The 19,182-nt window shown below is 39.8% G+C and overlaps 1 protein-coding gene across 1 annotated transcript in view; it reads left to right on the top strand.

The window, feature by feature from the left end:
• Positions 1–10,437: 10,437 nt before the first annotated feature.
• LOC143819731 (uncharacterized) overlaps positions 10,438–19,182 on the top strand; it is a 130,015-nt gene continuing 121,270 nt past the window's right edge. Inside the window, exon 1 of the mRNA XM_077301647.1 lies at positions 10,438–10,521. The gene's annotated coding sequence lies outside the window, so the exon portion shown is untranslated. The remainder of the gene's footprint in view (positions 10,522–19,182) is intronic.

The raw sequence follows: 19,182 nt of genomic DNA, 5'->3' as shown, positions 1-19,182 counted from the left end.
TGCTTCTTGAGTTTTGAGTTGATTCCCAGTGCAATCCTCAGCAAAGTTATACTCTTCTAAAAGCATTGAAGTCAATTGGCTCCAAAGGGTGTACTTTTGCCTAGAACTGCACTATAAATTTCCTGGATTTTTTTTCATGAAATGAAATTGCCTTCAATATAAATGCTTCAACATCATCTGCTTTGCTGATTGTGCTTTTAACATCAGGGAGCGAGCACTTCACCAGGAGTAATTCCTAGAATGCAGAAAGAACAAAGAGAACACCATTTACGTCACTGAGCACATTCTCTCTGAATCACAGGAGAGTAGGGAGTTTAACTAACTGGCTGTTGTACTTAATCAGGAAACATTAGCCTATGGAATCTGCTATACCATGCATCTGTTTTGTCAGTGCCAAGTGATTCCCCAGGGTGAGGTTGATATTCATCGCAGAACCACTGGAGAGCAGCTGAACAGTAATCCTCTGTTCAGTTTTACTTGATGTTAAAGACAAGCATTACAGATTGCTTTTATCCCGGTTCCTTTGATTTGCTAATTAGCTAAAGCCACAGAGTGTCTGACCACCTGTTGTCAGTCTTGTAAGGTCTACTGCTTTTGAGGCATCCTTTTTGATAATTTAGAAGGGAGGGAATGAATGTGAAATATGCTGGAGCCAGGATTATTTATTTCTATGAACCATCTAGATTTGGATCTGTCCAACAGATAACATCCCAGCCTTTCTATTCATTTAGCAAAACAGTCTCAAAAGGATCTTGAATGGGTCTATAATTAGTGATGGGTGAACTCTTTCCTCAATTCAGATCAAAATCAGCTATTTATGAATGTTTAGAAACAATAATTCCCTAGAACATTCCGCCAGCTTGTCCTGTGGGCACAGGCATATGATAGTCTTGTCTGCATGTGCATTATCATGTTACCTGTGGGAATGGGTTTCACCTGCCTTGGACTCATGGCTGCTTGGAAACAAAAGTTCTTCCACTGACCAAAAATAATCTGGAACAAGAGAATGTTTTACAGACTTTATTAGACTTAGAAGGATACAACTATACTTAATAGATGGCACTGACAGATCTGGGTAAGGAGTAGTAACCACACAAATGTCTGTTCCTCAAAAGAAAAGAACTCAAAGGAAAAAAAATCTGAGACTCAGATGGAAAAGACAATAAGCTGTTTGGTAGTCTATTTACATAGTTCACAGCAATCAAAGAGTTAACATTAAAGAACTGTTGCTCATGGGCTTACAAAGCAAATTGCTTAATAGGTCATCTTCACCATGACTGATAACATTATTGCAAGTTAACTACCACACATCTATTTGAGGGAGTATGTTCTGCAGAATGGTGAACACATAATCACAATCTCCAATACAGCTGACTGGAAAAGAACTTCTAGTGAACATGGAATTCAGTTTGTAACACAGCAGAACATTACAAAATGTACAAATTCTTGTAGCAAACCAGGCAATTACAAATGTTGGCACTCTCAGTGATACAGAAATGTCAAGTCATGCCTTTCTGTTCAGAGCTGATCCATCCAGGCGGAAGTAGGTGAAGTCTATGCATTAACACAGAAACTGATATAGGGTATGGCATTTATATTTCTCAGAATCTTAGCCTCATTGTTCCTGAAACAGCATGTTTGGAGAGAGGCTCAAAATGGGCATGGTGTCCTTTTCCTGCATAGTGGATCAAAATGTGACACTTCAAGGAAGCACTTGCCTTAACCAATTAGTCATCTGGATGTGAAACAGTTTAAGTAAGTGCTTTTCAGTGGCTTTGGAGCCATGTGGCTCTTTGACATGCTACAGTGTCACTTGTCCCGTGTTTCTGGAAAGTAGCCAACATTCACTGAGGCTTGTGATTGGCAGTTGGTGAATGCCTCATGGAAGTAAACGTGGCTCTTTTGGTTGATGGTAATTTTTAATTTATTGAATGTTTGGATTCCTCCCTCTTTGCAGACAGTCTTAGGGAAGTTTACAACGTATTAAAGTTCTGGTTAAAATACAATAAACACAGTAGCAAAACTGGGCCAGTATTTCTGCATGCTGGAAGGAATCCCAGACATGCAGAAAATTAGTTTTTGTAGGTTTAAAAAGTGGAATTTCCCTCAACAAAATGACTTGATGATCTTTAAGCATGCTCATGGCCTTTGAAGAGCTGGGAGCCATTGAAAGGATGAGGAAATTAGCTTTTTTAAAGGTTACAGTAAGCCGGAGCTATGTATTTGTTTTTGGGTGGGAATCTCCCAAGGATTTTTTTTTTTTTGTGATTTCTCACAACTTGTTATCATTCTGTTACTTGCCACCAAGAATATTGTCATTTGGACTCTCCATAGTCCCTATAGAAATATCTGTCATTTCCAAAAACATTGCAAACCATACACTTTAATCAGAACAAATTAAATACATCTGCATGATCTGAAAATAATTATATAATTAAAATAATAACATTACAAAGATGGAAAAGCAGTGTAGTTATACAGCATAGTTAATGAGTCTAAACCCAAATTTAATCTGCTCCTGGAAATCCTTATCATTCTGCTCACCTGACATTTTGTTGGTGACCTTTAAATGTTATTAATTTAGTGCAAGAGATCTCAAATTCTTCTTTTTTCTGTTAGAGTCTCAAAAACCATTTTGCTTTGTTAAAGTAACAGGTTGACTCGAAAGCATGAAATGTTTACATCTTGATCTGGCTGAAGCTGGCCATCTTTCAAGTAGAGGCAGATTTCTATTTGGCTTTGGCTTGAAGGCACCAGCAATAAATCCATCAGATAAATCACTTGAAGGAAGCATGGACTTGAAATATTGGGGATTTGGCCATGACATAATTTTTCTTGATGGCACAAAAGTCATTTTCTCTTTAGTCAGATTTAGGAAACCTGCATGAGGGAGAAATATATAGGGATTTTGCAAATGAAACATACACATGGATTTTAGCATCTAATAATGGGATGACTTAATGCCCAATGTCCGCAGTTTTCTGTTTGTAAGAACAGTATCACACCAGATATTGATTTCTGATTTTTTTTAAAGCTAAAAAGTCTTCTTAAAATATATAGATCTTTCATGAACAAACCAAGGTGGTTTATTTTCAAGTAAGAAGGAGTGGAAATCAAGTGATTTCCATCACTTAAAAAAATCAGTTTGCTGAACCTATGTAAAGATTAAACAGATGGTCAAGTTCATACAGTTCCCATAAGCCTTTCTGCAGCTTCTATCCTCTTCCCAATAGTATTTCATATTTAAAAATTCTAAATATTCACCTGTAACTTTAAATTCTCCCCACAGCAATAAGAATCTGATACATTACTTCCTTTATTTTTCCTTATTAATTATTCTAGTTAATCTCTTCTCACCTGTCTGAAAAATTGAGACGTGCAGTGCCACATCATGACTTCAGTGTACCTAGGCACATTTGCTTCGTGGCCCCCTTCTGCCACAATATCAATTCTATTTTAATATAACTAAATACTTCACTCTTGTGGCGCAGAGTGGTAAGGCAGCCGTCTGAAAGCTTTGCCCATGAGGCTGGGAGTTCAATCCCAGCAGCCGGCTCAAGGTTGACTCAGCCTTCCATCCTTCCGAGGTCGGTAAAATGAGTACCCAGCTTGCTGGGGGGTAAACGGTAATGACTGGGGAAGGCACTGGCAAACCACCCCGTATTGAGTCTGCCATGAAAATGCTAGAGGGCATCACCCCAAGGGTCAGACATGACTCGGTGCTTGCACAGGGGATACCTTTACCTTTTAAATACTTCATGTTTTTTCCTGTTTTAGGTAAAATCTAATAAATGTTTGTGGGTCCTAAACATTTTTTTCTGATGTGAAAGAAAAAAAAATCAAAACATATTCTTTGACTCTAAAATGTTATTTCCCCCCAATTTTAAATACAATCAAAACTTTTTTGGAGGTTCCTAAAAGTATCATAAGTCCTAGGCACTCCATACTGCATAATATGGATAAGTTAGCCCCGGTCATGTGAATTTCTTGAATGCAGATTGTTTTTCTCCCAGCTGATTCTGACTATTGTCATGTCCTAATAATAATGAACAATTAAACTGTGGCTGAAATAGTGTACTAAAGATAGTTGGGTTTCTTTAATATGGTTATTTGCATGAATGCTATCATATATCAGTGAAGTCATGAAATATCATCTTTATGACTCTTTGAATTCCTATGAAAATGTGTGGTGAACTAGGTGGAGAAACACTGCAATTTCATAATTTTTGTTTGACATTTTGGGAATATTAATATGAAACCATCATAACAAAAGATATGAACCAATGTTGGATTCTTCATGTCTGTTATATGTCAGAATACAACTAGAGTAGCATGTGAATAAAAGCGAAGGAAAAGCTAACCTACAGCCAGCATAGGACACAATTTCTGGGCAGGGACCTTTATGATAAACATCTCTCTTCTTAAAATAATGTGTATGGTCCATAACTCTAGCAGTTTTGAGTGTAGCTGATGAGGAAAATGTCTAAACTCAAAATATTTTAGGGGAGGAGGCCAATGGCCAAACATCAAACAGAGACAATAGTATGAATAAGCAGAAACCTATTGTCATTATGATCAGGAATACCTGAAACAAGACCGGAATAGAAAATTTTAAATATGTGCTTTTGCTCCTTTTGGGTGTCTCTGTTTTCCATGGTATCAGTAGCATAATTTTTCCTCATAATCACCTCTGTATGTATGCTCATGAACTCACCTAATAGCTCCATAGTTCATTAAACACAGCCAGATCTCCAATATCCTTTTACTCCTAAAATAGTAAATGTTTTCCCTTGAAATCCTTATTTGAGAAGGTATAGCATGCTCATCCTTGATATTTAGGCAGAGACCTTTTTGCAGAGTGATTAATTATTGCCAGCCTTTACGTCCAAGTCTAATTTTTCAAGGGACATAATTGGATGCAAATTGGCCAGTGTTAATCATTAGATATCACTAATTAAAAACAGAAGCTGTAGGTAATGTTATGATTATTGGAAGAAATAAATGAAGCAAATCAGGTAATACTTCTCTTCAGGGACTTGTGACTTATTCCTGAGCCTCATTAAATTGTAACATGTGAAGGTGCCCTGCTGATACAGACTGCAGGGGAGATGTATCTGAAAGCAACTTAAATGTAATGCACGAGGTCACTATCTGAGAAAAGAGGGTAACACTTTCCTAAGGCCCAAGGACTCAGCAATTTAATAAATTATTAACTTTAGAAAGAGAAATGTAATTAGCGAGAAATTGTTTTCACATAACAAAATAAAGGTCAAAAGGGAAGGAGAGGCATTTTTTCTTGTTTTAAAGATAATTTTATTGAAAGTTTTTAAAAGAAGAAAATAAGATTTAACAAAAACTAATAAATGATAGAAAAGGAAAATGAAAAAGAAAAGGGAAAAAGACAATAGTACAAAAAGGAAAAATAAAAAGGATAAAAAATAAAGACGAAGTTTCCAATTTTTTCTACGATAATTGAATGCAAAATTATGAATTTATCACAAAGAAAAAGATCTCCCTTTTCTATTTAATTACTTTTTCTTAATCATCAATTCCACAAATCACCAGTTCATTTCCCCATTTCATGCAACAAGTCTATAAAGGGTTTCCAGTCAGCAATAAATGTAGTATTGCCTTTTATCTGATTAAGGAAGTAAGTTGAGCCACTTCTGCAAGTTCCGTCATCTTCACTAACCATTCCTCTATTGTGGGTAATTTTGAGACTTTTCATTTTTGAGCAAATAATACTCTTAATGCTATCGCCATCTATAAAAACAAAGTTCGTGACATTTTTCTTGCATCTGTACATTAGCCCGAAAAGAAAGGCCTCTGTTTTAATTTCTACATTAGTCTTTAAAATCTTCTAAATTAATTCCATTTTTTAAAGTAGTGATTTATGGCTTGTTATGTGCATATTTACTTGGATTTTAGTAAAGCTTTTGATAAGGTTCCCCATGATGTTCTGATGGATAAATTGAAGGACTGCAATTTGGATTTTCAGATAGTTAGGTGGATAGGGAATTGGTTAGAGAACCGCACTCAAAGAGTTGTTGTCAATGGTGTTTCATCAGACTGGAGGGAGGTGAGTAGCGGGGTACCCCAGGGCTTGGGGCTCGGTCCGGTACTTTTAAACATATTTATTAATGATCTAGATGAGGGGGTGGAGGGACTGCTCATTAAGTTTGCAGATGACACCAAATTGGGAGGACTGACAAATACTCCAGAAGATAGAGACAGAGTTCAACAAGATCTGAACACAATGGAAAAATGGGCAAATGAGAACAAGATGCAATTTAATAAAGATGTGTCAAATTCTGCATCTGGATCAGAAAAATTAAAAGCATGCCTACCGGATGAGGGATACGCTTCTAGGTAACACTGTGTATAAACAAGACCTTGGGGTACTTGTGGATTGTAAACTAAACATGAGTAGGCAGTGTGATGCAGCGGTAAAAAAGGCGAATGCCTTCTTGGGCTGTATCAACAGGGGCATCACATCAAAATCACAAGATGTCATAGTCCCATTGTATACGGCACACACCCATTGTATCCAGACCACACCTGGAGTATTGTGTGCAATTCTGGAGGCATCACTTCAAGAACGTGGATCAAATTGAAAGGGTACAAAGGAGAGCGACAAGGATGATCTGGGGCCAAGGGACCAAGCCCTATGAAGATAGTTTGAGGGACTTGGGAATGTTCAGCCTGGAGAAAAGGAAGTTGAGAGGGGACATGATAGCCCTCTTTAAGTATTTGAAAGGTTGTCACTTGGAGGAGGGCAGGATGCTGTTTCCGTTGGCTGCAGAGGAAAGGACGTGCAGTAATGGGTTTAAACTACAAGTACAATGATATAGGCTAGATATCAGGAAAAATTTTTTTCACAGTCAGAGTAGTTCAGCAGTGGAATAGGCTGCCTAAGGAGGTAGTGAGCTCCCCCTCACTGGCAGTCTTCAAGCAAAGGTTGGATACATACTTTTCTTGGATGCTTTAGGATGCTTTGGGCTGACCCTGCGTTGAGTAGGGGGTTGGACTAGATGGCCTGTATGGCCTCTTCAAACTCTATGATTCTGGGATTCTGTGATTCTGTATTTACCAGGCCAATGTCTTGTGGTAAAAGGGGATGAGATCCTTACTTTGTCTATTTTGTATGAGAATATGCAGTCACTTCACCAAATGGTGACTTGTGTAAGTAAATGAATCATATTAGTTTTGCTTTATGAGTATAATTTGGCCCAAATAATGTACTGTTAAGTTCATTTACTGTGTCAGGCTTACACACTTCTAAATCCATTGAAGGCAATGGGCTTAGCATACTGCAATGTCACATTTGTTAGCTGGTTTTAGTGGAAGATATCACAAGGCTTAGAATGCTTAAATTTGGGATAATGGTCTCAGGAAAGGGTGGCTCCTGACTGATTCTTAGTATTGTGAACTAAATAGTTTCTAATCATGTGCGCTCCAAACCAGTGTCACTGGCTCAAGAGCCAATAGTTCCTGATGTGCAGTCTGCATTTTTCTTTCTTTCATGTGAGATGCAAATTAATGACCACTTTTCCATGCTATCAGAAACTGCAATATGGGATTAATATTAAAAAGTAGAGGGAGGAGGCAGACCCAACTAACTGAAATGAATAAGGGAAAATAATGTGAATTATTTCTAATTGCCATATTTCTATTAAGGAAACCCATGGAGAGCCTTGTGTGCAGCTGGCTTTCCATTGCACATGGTTTGATCATGACAGAAATGTGGGAATCTCATTCATTAACCAGCAATTCCATAACTCAGTGCATCTTACCAGTTGTTTCCAAGCTAATTTGCCAGATGCTTGCTGAATGGAGCAAGACTCCTCTGGATGAGGGCCTAAAGGAGCAGGTGCTTGCTGAAAAGCAGCCATTCCCAATTGCAGAGTTCAGTAGGGGATGCTATGAACCACCTCAGTGCTTGAGCAGAACAATGTCAAATCTGTGCTTCCTGGATCATACAGTACAGTTAAATGCATGTCTACCTTCTGATGTTTACTGATGCTTTCTTTCTTTCTAGTCGCTTGATTTTTTCTCCTCCAATGCGTGTTTCCATTTTCCATTCTTTCATTCTCATGAGTTCCCTGCATTTTGGCCACTGTACTTTAAAAAGCTGAAAAGCAGAATGGTCAGTACTAATGTCCAGAAGGGGCAATTGAGCATAGTAAATGTGCTAAATAATGCAATTTCAGTCCACTTTAGTGACCACTGGCAATTAGTATTTGCTACTCCACACAGTAAAATCCAGTTGCTAAGTGCATTCAAAGTATATTGAAGTATATTATTTAGTATGGGTGTGAAAGCACAGGAAATGCTTCTTGTATTTATTGCCGAAATCAACCGTTATACAGATAACTTGATCTTCAGGTTGCCATCTTTTGTTCTGTCATTTGCCTGTCTGCCTCTTGCTTGATTCATCTGTAAATGATTTTAGTGCATCTCTGTTGGTAGCTTTCATTTGGGGAATGGTATATGGAACAATGAGTACCCAGCTTGCTGGGGGGTAAACGGTAATGACTGGGGAAGGCACTGGCAAACCACCCCGTATTGAGTCTGCCATGAAAACGCTAGAGGGCGTCACCCCAAGGGTCAGACATGACCCGGTGCTTGCACAGGGGATACCTTTACCTTTTTATATGGAACAAGGATCCCCTCTACTGAACATACTGGAAGGTGGTAAAAATGAGGAGTCTTTTAAAAGCATTTGAACGTATATATTCATTCTTTCTCTGCACCTCCAAGCTAAATTGCAACCTGTATCTAAATGACCCCACCCTTTACTGATAGCACAGATGGGCTGCTGGGTCCTAAAAGAAAGGGGGGAAATGTGGATTGAAGCCATGGTTGATGATAATATTTCAATGAATGGTAGTTATTCTATATTCTTTTGCAATTAATTTTAACTACTTTGATGGTCTGTTTTTCTCTTAGAGACCCAAGGAAGCTGCACATTGTAAATCAATGCAACTAATGGGATGAGGCATGTAATAAGCAATGTACTAGAACTAGGGTTACAGAAATAGGAATCAAGCATAGATTCAGAATTTAGATACATTGTCAAAAATAATATTGCACTGATCCATATGGCTGCTTTGGGGATTGTTCTGGCCTGAATGTGTCCAAAGTGAACAGTCTGAATCTGTCCTCAGGAAGTTGCTAACAAGATGAGACTGAAATCAAATAGTGGGATAGCATTGCTTCATAGATGTTGTGTCAATGGTGCATAACAGTTCCCTTTCACCCACACCTTTACAGCATAATAAATAATGATGTTGGCCCTATTGACCATTTATGCACTGGGAACTTCATTGCCCCAGATACCATGCAGGAGCACAAATTAGGGGCAGATGCGGTGCACCGGGCCAAATGCTCCCACATGTGGGTGCAGGAAGATGTGGAGCAACCTGCCATGACTAAAACTCCAGCCTGCAGCCCAGCATGAAACCTCCAGTGTGTAAACAATTATTGACCATACATGCCACTTTCTTTTGTTTTTGTGTGGTGAGAACTAAGCTGGAACAGTCCTACAGGTCCATTTATTTTCTGAAATGTCATGTCAATCCTATCATGTTAATAGTGCTGTGACTCAATGGTAGATCAGATTCTGCTTGATCTGAGTTCCAGGAGTCAAGGCACAATAACTGGAGTCAATAGTACTGCATCATGGATGCTGTTCCAGTGTTGTGAGCCCAGGTCCTGTTAGTGACGATTCCTGAGTGTCCCCATGGAAATATCTTGTTGAAGTCTCCATGTCCATGAACTACAATTCCCACAAGGCCCTGCCAGCAGCATGTGCCAGAATGGTAATCAGGTGACATTGCAGCACAATGGTGGATGTTCCTTCTCTCAGAGTTACTTTTGGAACTGTTTCAAATGCATAATCACTGCAAAACAACAACAACAACACGGTATCAGTGCACATGCATAAATGGGAATGCTTTAAAATGTTTTTTTTTAAGGACTATTTAAAAGGGTTGGTGAACTGACTGACGTGAAAACTGGTGCATGAATAATAGCCCTTGATAAATACTCTTCACCCCAATATTTGGGCCTGAACAAAGCAAACAGCTCTATCAATGTCCTGGCAGTGTCTCATACTGCTGGCTGGGATTTTCACATATTCATTTATGGTTTCTTTTGTACACTTCTTACCTGTTTCAAATATCAGCCTGTTATGGGAACAGAAGGAAAATGTGCAAAATGAATCTTTGCCATATATTTTCAACATTTCTGCATTTTCACAGTATGTGTCTAACAGCTGTGTACACATACTGATCAAATTCCATGTTTAAATTCCACATGAAAATATAATTGAAAGGGCAGAATGACTAAATAACTATGGCTGCAGTCCTAAATACACGTACTAGGAATAGGACTTATTTGTGGGTCTGAGCACTTGTAATCTGGTTGTTAGTCTATCTGGACAGTAACTAAGTGCACAGTAAATCTGGACTAAAGAAAGAGATTATAGATGGCCAGGCTGAAGTTACATTCAATATCAAGGTTTGGATCTTTTAATATAATTTTTCAATGATGGCAATAACTGAATTATACACTTTGGAGGCCTTTCTCATTTTATGGGGGGGGGGGGGAGAAGAGAACCTGCCATGGTTTTCAAATGCAAATATTGGTAGATTGCTTTTCTCTAGCTAAAGTAATTAAAATGAAGCTTCTTTGCTCATTGCTTTATGTACTACCTCAGATTTTTTTGTTTTTTTTGTCTTGCATTAAATCTAATCTACAACAGCAGGTTTTTAACTGGTTATCTGTTTATCGGCTGCACTGTCTGTTCTTTATTCAAAAATCCAGAAAGGGTGGAGGTGATGGGATTACTGGTGGATGTCATTCCTTATTAAATGACCTGAATCTTTCCAAGCCATGTAACTGAGTTTTATAGAGACCATTGTCCAACATGTGCATTGATGTCTGTACCACCCACATTTAAGAACCAAAGATATACAGGCTTTTGTCATCTGACTCCGATCAATTGCTGTTATACATCCTATATATTAAATGCATTGAAAGGATGTAGATATCATTTCATGTCCTTTCTGTTTCTAGTTCTCATACAGATATCAGCCAAATTAAGTTAGTACTTCTTTGTCTAATTCCAGATGTATTCCAGCATGGCCTATTTTCCATACAAATTGAATATTGTATAGTGTGCATTAGCCATGACTGAGAAATGCATAAAAGAATGTCAAAGGTTTCCATTATGAATCAAATAGCTACTGGATAAGATAAATATTCCAGAGAGATGATAGTGGAAATTAAAAAAAAATCTAATGGGACTCATGCAATTAAATTATAAGTTGATAAAGTGACTGCTTCAGCTACTTCTATCCCTCATATGTATCATTTATTTTGTTTTATTTTATTACAAATTGGGGCAAAAAGATTAATAAGGGTGATTTCATAGATAGAATACTGTGTGCCAAATTTTAACCTGAAGAATCTGTTCCAGAGAGAGTAGAGAGGATAGGGAATGTTGTTCAAAGGAAGATCAGCAAGGCATAAGTGGTCAGTAGAAAGAGCAATGGGAATACATGGGCAAGTTCAACTGTAATTATAAATCAATGGAATTGATTTCTGTAATTTAGTTACCTTAACTTGTCATGTTTCAGAAGTTGGAACAACTAAAACAAGCTTTGCTAAACCTTTAAGGCCATACGCGGCTTGGGTCCTACTTAACTGCAGGACCGTTTGGTTGCTTATGCCCCCTACAGGGCTCTCCGCTCTGCAGGTATGAATCTACTGACTGTCCCGGGCCCCCACGATGTTCACCTGGCCTCGACCAGGGCCAGGGCCTTTTCGGTTGTGCAGGGAGGCCCCGATTCGGACCATTTCAGATCCCGATTCAGACCATTTTGGATCCGAATCGACCCGATTAGGCCCGATTTGGATCTGAATCGGCCGATTCGGACCGGTCCTAATCAATTCGGGGCCAATGCAAGTCGATGGAGGCCATTGACTTGCATTGGAATGGCTCCCGAATCGATTCGGAGCTGTCCGAGTGAATGGAGGCGATTTACTTGCATTGGAAGCCTCCCAAATCGTTTCGGACGATTCGGGGCCAATGCAAGTCAATGTCTCCATTGACTTGCATTGGAAATCCTTCCCCCGCCTTCCCCAGGGGCTGGGAAGGGAGGGGGTGTAAGTTGCACCCCTGAAACTTCTTGGGGAGCTCGGGGAGGGTTTTCACTGAGTCCCCTGAAAGTTTCAAGAAGATTGGACCAAGGAGGCCAATCCTAGGGGCTCCCAAAGAGGGTGCCCCTATCCGCTCCATTGGTTAAAATGGAGTGTCAGATTCTTTAGGCTGAACATGTTTCTCCATAGACTTCTATGGGGAATGTTCCTTGGGATCCCCCAGGATGGGACCCCCTGGTGCAATCTTCCTGAAACTTTCAGGAGACTGAGGGAAGACCCCCCCAGAGCTCCCCTGCAAGTTTCAAGAAGATTGGACCAAGGGTATGGGACCTAGGGGCTCCCAAAAGCGTGATAAAAAATGATTTCAGAACAAGGAAATTGGCAGTTTACCACCATGCCCATCCCATCGCCATGATGCCCCAAGTGCTGCCAGCCCTCCAGGTATGTTCCCCCCATCCCTACTCTTTCTCGCACAGCCAGCTAGCGCTCATTGCATTCCTGGATGCAATGGGCTTTTCTGCTAGTATCTAAATAATATATTACCTGATAAGTAATCTTAAGTGGCCTCAACCAGTTTATGCCATGTATTTATTCCAAATGTGGGTTTTAATTTTAGATGGCCTTTGAAGACACTGAGAGTTATTGTGAAAAATATTCTCCAGAATATCAGTACATCAGTGCTCCTGTTAATCCAGTATCCTAAGGAAGGTGGCTTTATCAACAGTACAGCATACCCTTAAAGACTGGCACATTATCTGACGTCAGTTACAAGCTATCAAGATTCACTGCAGAAAGTGAAATGTTGTCCTGAAATTTGGACTCCTGCTGAGAATACATAGAAAGTTCTAAATAAGTCTCTCCTGATGGTGGTTGTTTTCTATAATGTGTCAGAAAGGTGATCAACTGCTCCAGGGAAGTGTGACAAGGGTGACTGCACAGCTAGGTGAGGTCTTACTTGGCAGAAGGTGTTATTAGATGCATACCATGTGGCACAGATATTCTTTTGCCTTATTCTGTCCTTCTGTGCAGCGTCTGTTCATTCCACAGGAAGGCAGGTGGCCAACATGTACTAAATACTGCAATCCAGTTCTTATTGAGGACGGGGCTAAAGTTGCATTAAAAAAAAAAGGAAATGTTTTCTCAGAGTACTGAAATAATATTGGACATTATAATCCAACTTCTCTTGGCCATGTGGCTAGGTATTTTCCTTCACCAGAAGGAGGGTTTGCTGTCAGGATATGAAATCTCCAAGGCCCTGGAAGACAACACTAGTCAGAAAGGACCATTCTTCATCCATTCCTGTACTCTATAATGCACAGCGCTCCCAGAAATTAGGCAATAAAGTCCTTCCGTTCCCCTCTGAATATCCTTCAAAGCCAATGAATGCCATTAACAGAAGTTTAATATACAGAAATGGGCAGTTGAAGTATTTTGTGGCAGGATACTAAATAACATATAACTGATAGCTGCGGCAAATCAAGCTGATATTAAAAAAATAGCTAGAGGGTCAGGTAGGCAACCCAAAGCATAATCTACACCTTAACAGTACATGTCAAGAAAAGTCTTCCATTTGAGATGATGTCAATTGAAAAAATCTACCATTGCACAACAGAAGTTTCCAGACTGTAGTTTCTATGTGTTTATTTTGTATAAATCCATATCCCTGTTGTAGACGCTGAGTTCATTTTGTTTCTGTTCTTTGCTCATTTCCCTTTTATTGTAAGATACCTTATAAAAATAGCTAAGAAATGGTCCTTGACCTTCTCCCTCATAAGCATCCTAATTAATGATTAAAAATGACTGTACATTTTCTGTTCTGGTGCTGAGGGAGCTCTGACAATTTTTAGCAACCTTCCCCCCTAGAAACAAGAGCCTTCTAATTAGATTTCTGTATGAACGGATGACTGATTTTTGTTAGGCATGCTGCTTGCAAACTGGCCTGTAAAATGCAAGGAACAAGGGATATATGGCATTGTTTATTTATCTAGAGCCTATCTAGTTTTCTTTCCAGGATGCAACCTTTCACCATTAGATCAGTCCTAAATTAGAATTCTGGCAAACCATTTTTTCATCCACTAACAGTTCTCATTCTATCATTTATCTTAATGTACATATTCCCAAAGAAACAGGCTGGTGGGATCATAGGTTGAAGAATACTACAGTTAAAATCTCATGTGGTTTAATTTAACACATTCCCCTGATACTTGTTTATGCAAATTGTCTTATCTGGGAGTAATTCCCCTAATCAATCACTTAATTTGACTCTCCTTCATTGATGGCTGACACAGGGCCTGAACTAGTTGCCTATACAAATGGAGGTTTCCTGCTCCTCAAGCAGTAGCCAGAAGTCAGCTGGGAGATATCCAGAAGCTCTCAGATATGATACTGCTTTAACTTCTTCAGCATAATGTCAGGATGAAGAGCCAAGTGGCCACAAAGACAGTAAACATCTGATAGGCCCATTCCGCATGGCAGCGGCCATGCTGGACTACAAGCAATGTGTTGCTGCAGAGCTGCATGCTCCACAGAAATCTGTCCACAAAGAGGACAGATTTCAGTGCTGTATCTGTTCCAGTGCTGAAATATGTCCCCCTGAGAGACAAGGCAGTGACAGATAAGTTCCACCACTTGGTGTGGTGGTAGTTAGTTTGCAGGAATGTGGGATTGCATGAAACACAGTCTCATCTTCCTGCAAAATAAAACTAAATGCCCCAGTCTTCCCTGCAGTGCAACAAAGCACTATGAAGCTGACTAGGGTATTCACCCCACCCCCAGGCCCTGTAGGACACATGGGCCTGCCATGGAACAGGCACTGTTGACTCCTGCAGTGGGCTAAGGGAACTTGGAGGAATGTTCCCTTAGCCCAGGGCTTCTGGGGCCTGATCCATGCCAGGCCTGGGAGGGCAGCAGCCTGTCAGCAATGTCATGTGGAAGCAGGGATTTACCCCACTTCCATATGATTGCCCTCTCAGCCTTTTCCACCTGTGTGGAATAGGCCATACTGGTCCACAAGAATGAGATCAAATGGAATTCAGAAGGCATGACGATATACTATGACATTTTCCATCTACAGATTCATAGAAGGAGAATCAACCTCAAAGAGAGTGACTGATGTACCTGGCAGGGTTCTAGCTTGTTCAGGTTGTGGCATTTGGAGTCATCCAAGGTGGATACCACAACAGCCAGTTTTCAGATGGAAGTGTATTTCCATGAACTGAAGAAAAGCTGTTTTTTGTATCCTGCTTTTTACTGCCCAAAGGAGACTCAAAGTGGTTTACAATTGCCTACACTTTTTCTCCCTACAACAGACAACCTATGATGTAGGTAATGCTTTGAGAGAACTTCAGCTAGCCTAAGGTCACCCAAGGCTGCATGTGGAGGAGCGGGGAATCAAACCCAGCTCTCCAGATTAGGGGCTGCCACTCTTAGCCACTATATCAAGTGAACATTCAAGCACTTCAATTCCCTGAGAAATTTTTGTGATAAGACAGGAACTAATTATTAATACTAGAACTCTAATAATGTCCTATTGATAGGACATATGCTGTAACTCGCTTCGAGCCTCGGGGGGGGTAACAAGTCTAAATAATAATAATAATAATAATAATAATAATAATAATAATAATAATAATAATAATAATAATAATAATAATAATAATAATAAATAGGCACTTGACCATGTAGTTCATCATTAGAAGGAGAGACATGGAATCAAGACCTAAATATTTGTGGTAAGACTGCTTGAATTTACTATCAATAATTAAGTCTACCAGAAAGAGCTGGACTTTCTAATAAAGGAATTTATTTTGCTCTATAAAAATAAGAACAAGGGATATATTTTTTTAAACAAGCAAATTGAAAAGAAAACTCATTTTCAGCCATCTTTTCTTTGCATTTGAAAGTTTGATGGGCTTATTTTTAAAAGATACTCTCTTAAAATATAAGCATCTTTAACCTAAGACACTACACAGAAGCCTGTTATGTACCAGTGTTTCCCATTGCTTTCACTGTGCATGTCTGTTGGGTTTTCTTTGTCATTATGCATTGATTTTTTCCCCTTCAGCTTGCTTTCTGCTTGCTGTTTTCCCCAGGTTTTCTGAGAGTCCATAATGCTGATTTTCCCCTTGTTTCTCTTCAAAGCCAATCCAATGGGAGATGTTTTCCCATCATCAGGTGGGAGAAGCAAGGACCACTTCTGTGGAAAGGGTGGCTCGGCATATGAAAAGCATGGACCCTCGAGGTCACAGCCTTGCAGTGGTCCCCAACCTTTTTATCACCGGGGACTGGTCAACACTTGAAAATTTTACAGAGGCCCGGGGGGTAGTTTTTTGCCGAGGGATGTCGCCACCTGAGCCCCTGTTCCACTTGTTTTCCTGACGGTGCCCCTGACTTCCCACCACATGCTGGGGGGTGCTGCCAGCAGCAGCTGCACTGTGCCACATTGAGAGGGAGCCCCAGCCATGGCGGCTGCTGGAGAACACCAAAGGTGAACCAGTGGCAGAGTGGCAGGGCAGCCCCCAAGGCAGCAGCCAGGGAGAAGGATGAGGAGGAGCCGCGGCCCAGTACTGACTGTTCCATAGACTGGTACCAGTCCCCGGACTGGGGGTTGGGGACCGATGTAGGGACAGTGCCAAATGAGGCTGTTCAGTAAAATTCTAAAGTAGAGAAAAAAGTGTGACATTACAGCTTCTTGTGTCAGTCAGGAACATTTAAGAAAGCAAAGAGATCATAGATAAATAGGCTCCAGTTGTCAGAGAAAGCTTCAGTTACCTAATTAAAACATCGTCTGGAAGGCTTGGTGTTTAGGCTTCATTCATACATTAGCATACATGCTATATAGTAACAAGAAGCTGGACTTTTTGACTCAGAGCGACAATTTAAATTCATGACAGCAAACAGATAATGGCAATTAAAGAAATACCTCATAATGAAGACCATTCTGTTCACCACACTTAGATGGAATGAAGCAATATGCTATAAAATAATACTGTTTAAAAAGGCAGCCAGATACAGTTATGCATATTCTGATTCAGTGAGTTCACTGTCAAGTAACCTTCTGCTTATAATACATCTAAGACTAAGACATGAGTGGCCAACTGGAAGCCCACAGAGTAGATTTGGCCTACAAAACAATTGTAACTTACCATTCCCCATGATTCTCACACTTCCAAATTCTAATTAAAATATTTATTTTAAAACTCCCACATTTTGTCTCAAAAGGAAAAGTTCCCAAAAGGTGTGAAGGTAGGAGAAAGTCCATTTTCTGAAATATGGGGGTCTGATTAGTGGTACAATGAGGGCTAGACTTTGGAGCAAGTCAGGCATTTTAAATAGGGGGGCAACTTCCAGGTTAAACTGGGGTGGTGGTGGTTTGCAGCTGTTTCTTCAGCAATCAGCAGTAATGTATCCAATATAACTTCTAAGGTCTTGAGAGAGTCAGTGAAGGTCAGCTGAACCCTATTAAAGATGGGAAGCACAATGTCCTTCAAGATCTCTACCTTTCCAACCAGTATTATCTTTGTTCCCAGGATTTATAGTTGAAGGGCAGCAATACTGGACCTCTACTGCATCACTAAGAAAGTTGGATAAGGAGATATAGAGCTGAATGTCATCAGTATATTGATGACAACCAACTCCAAAACTTTGAAAGATTAATCCTATGGGCTTTATAGAGAGGTTGACTAGAATGGGAAAATGATTGTGATATGTGAGGACAGGACAATTCTGGTGTTCAAATGGTTCACTTATGCTTGTGTGCTGCACTTATGCTTAATGAAGGACACAACAGTTGAGATTACAGAAGTAGACATAATTTTATTGCAATAAAGGAGAACACATTGCTGATAACAACAAACTGAGTCCAGTCTATGAGGAATTTTTCAAACCAGTCTTGAGCACATACTCTGATACCTACTTCTGTTTCCAAATACCAGATCCAAATGGTCCAAATGACCAGAGAATGTATTAACATTTTTTTTCAGATTGATCTGTGTTAACTCAGAATTCATATTAGCATATATTTACAATATTTAATTAGCAAAAAAATGTTGCTAGTTATTTTCAGAGGGTAGCCATGTTGGTATGCAGTAGAATGGTTAGATTTGAGTCTAGTAGTAGTTTAGAGACCAACAAGATATTCAGGGTATATATTTTTAAGAGCCAAAACTTTGATGAAGGGAACTATGACTCTTGAAAGCTTAGATTTTGAAGAGCTTAGATTTTGAATATTGCTATGTTCCTGAATCAATGAAAGCTTGTACTTAGGAGTTAGTAGATACCAAGATTTCTTAAACAACAGAAATGGTTGTGAACTAGCTGATGCAATTATAGCAGAGTAACATTCCAATGGGTTTCATAGCCTGTTCTATCAGATTCTGTTTGAGTTTTCTGCCAGAGCCATTCTAGATGTCTACCAGCTCACTTTAGGTCACTCAGCTCAATGGTAAACTAGGGACATGGGTTCTGCTAAAATGGTGGAATAGGTCAATGAGAAAATCTTGTTGATAGTTCCAAGTTCTCATCTAGGCCTCAACAGCATGTATTTGAAATCCGCGTATGGCCAAGCAGTTTGGAGTCCAGTAGGATCCATGAGCTTCTATGGACCCCCTTCCCTGCAATCCATGAGCTTAACTGAACCCCCTTCCCTGCAGTCTGTTGGGGCATCTTCACCTTTGCCTTGAATAAGTGGTGGTAATAGGACTTCCTTCTGAGTAAGGCTGAGGATTGCTTCCACCACATAGACTCCACTGCAGCCTGTTCTTCAGTAGTTATTGTCTTTGTAATCCTTCAAATGCTTATGGAGATTACAAACCATAGTATGATCTCTGGAATCTTTGGCCCATTTCGCACAGATTCATTGTAGCAGGAGTGTGGCAAATTGTAATCGCTACTAAAATGCAATTATGCACAAAGTCATACACAATCTGCCACACTCCTGAAACCGATCAGCAAAATGCGCTTTGTTGTAGCGCTTCCAGGGAAATCCCAAAAAGTGGATTCACCCTCTGGAAAGCGCTA

Source organism: Paroedura picta, chromosome 10, assembly GCF_049243985.1.
Source record: "Paroedura picta isolate Pp20150507F chromosome 10, Ppicta_v3.0, whole genome shotgun sequence".
NCBI lineage: Eukaryota > Metazoa > Chordata > Lepidosauria > Squamata > Gekkonidae > Paroedura > Paroedura picta.
Note: the sequence above shows the minus strand (reverse complement) of the source record. Positions and strands in the feature narration are given on the sequence as shown.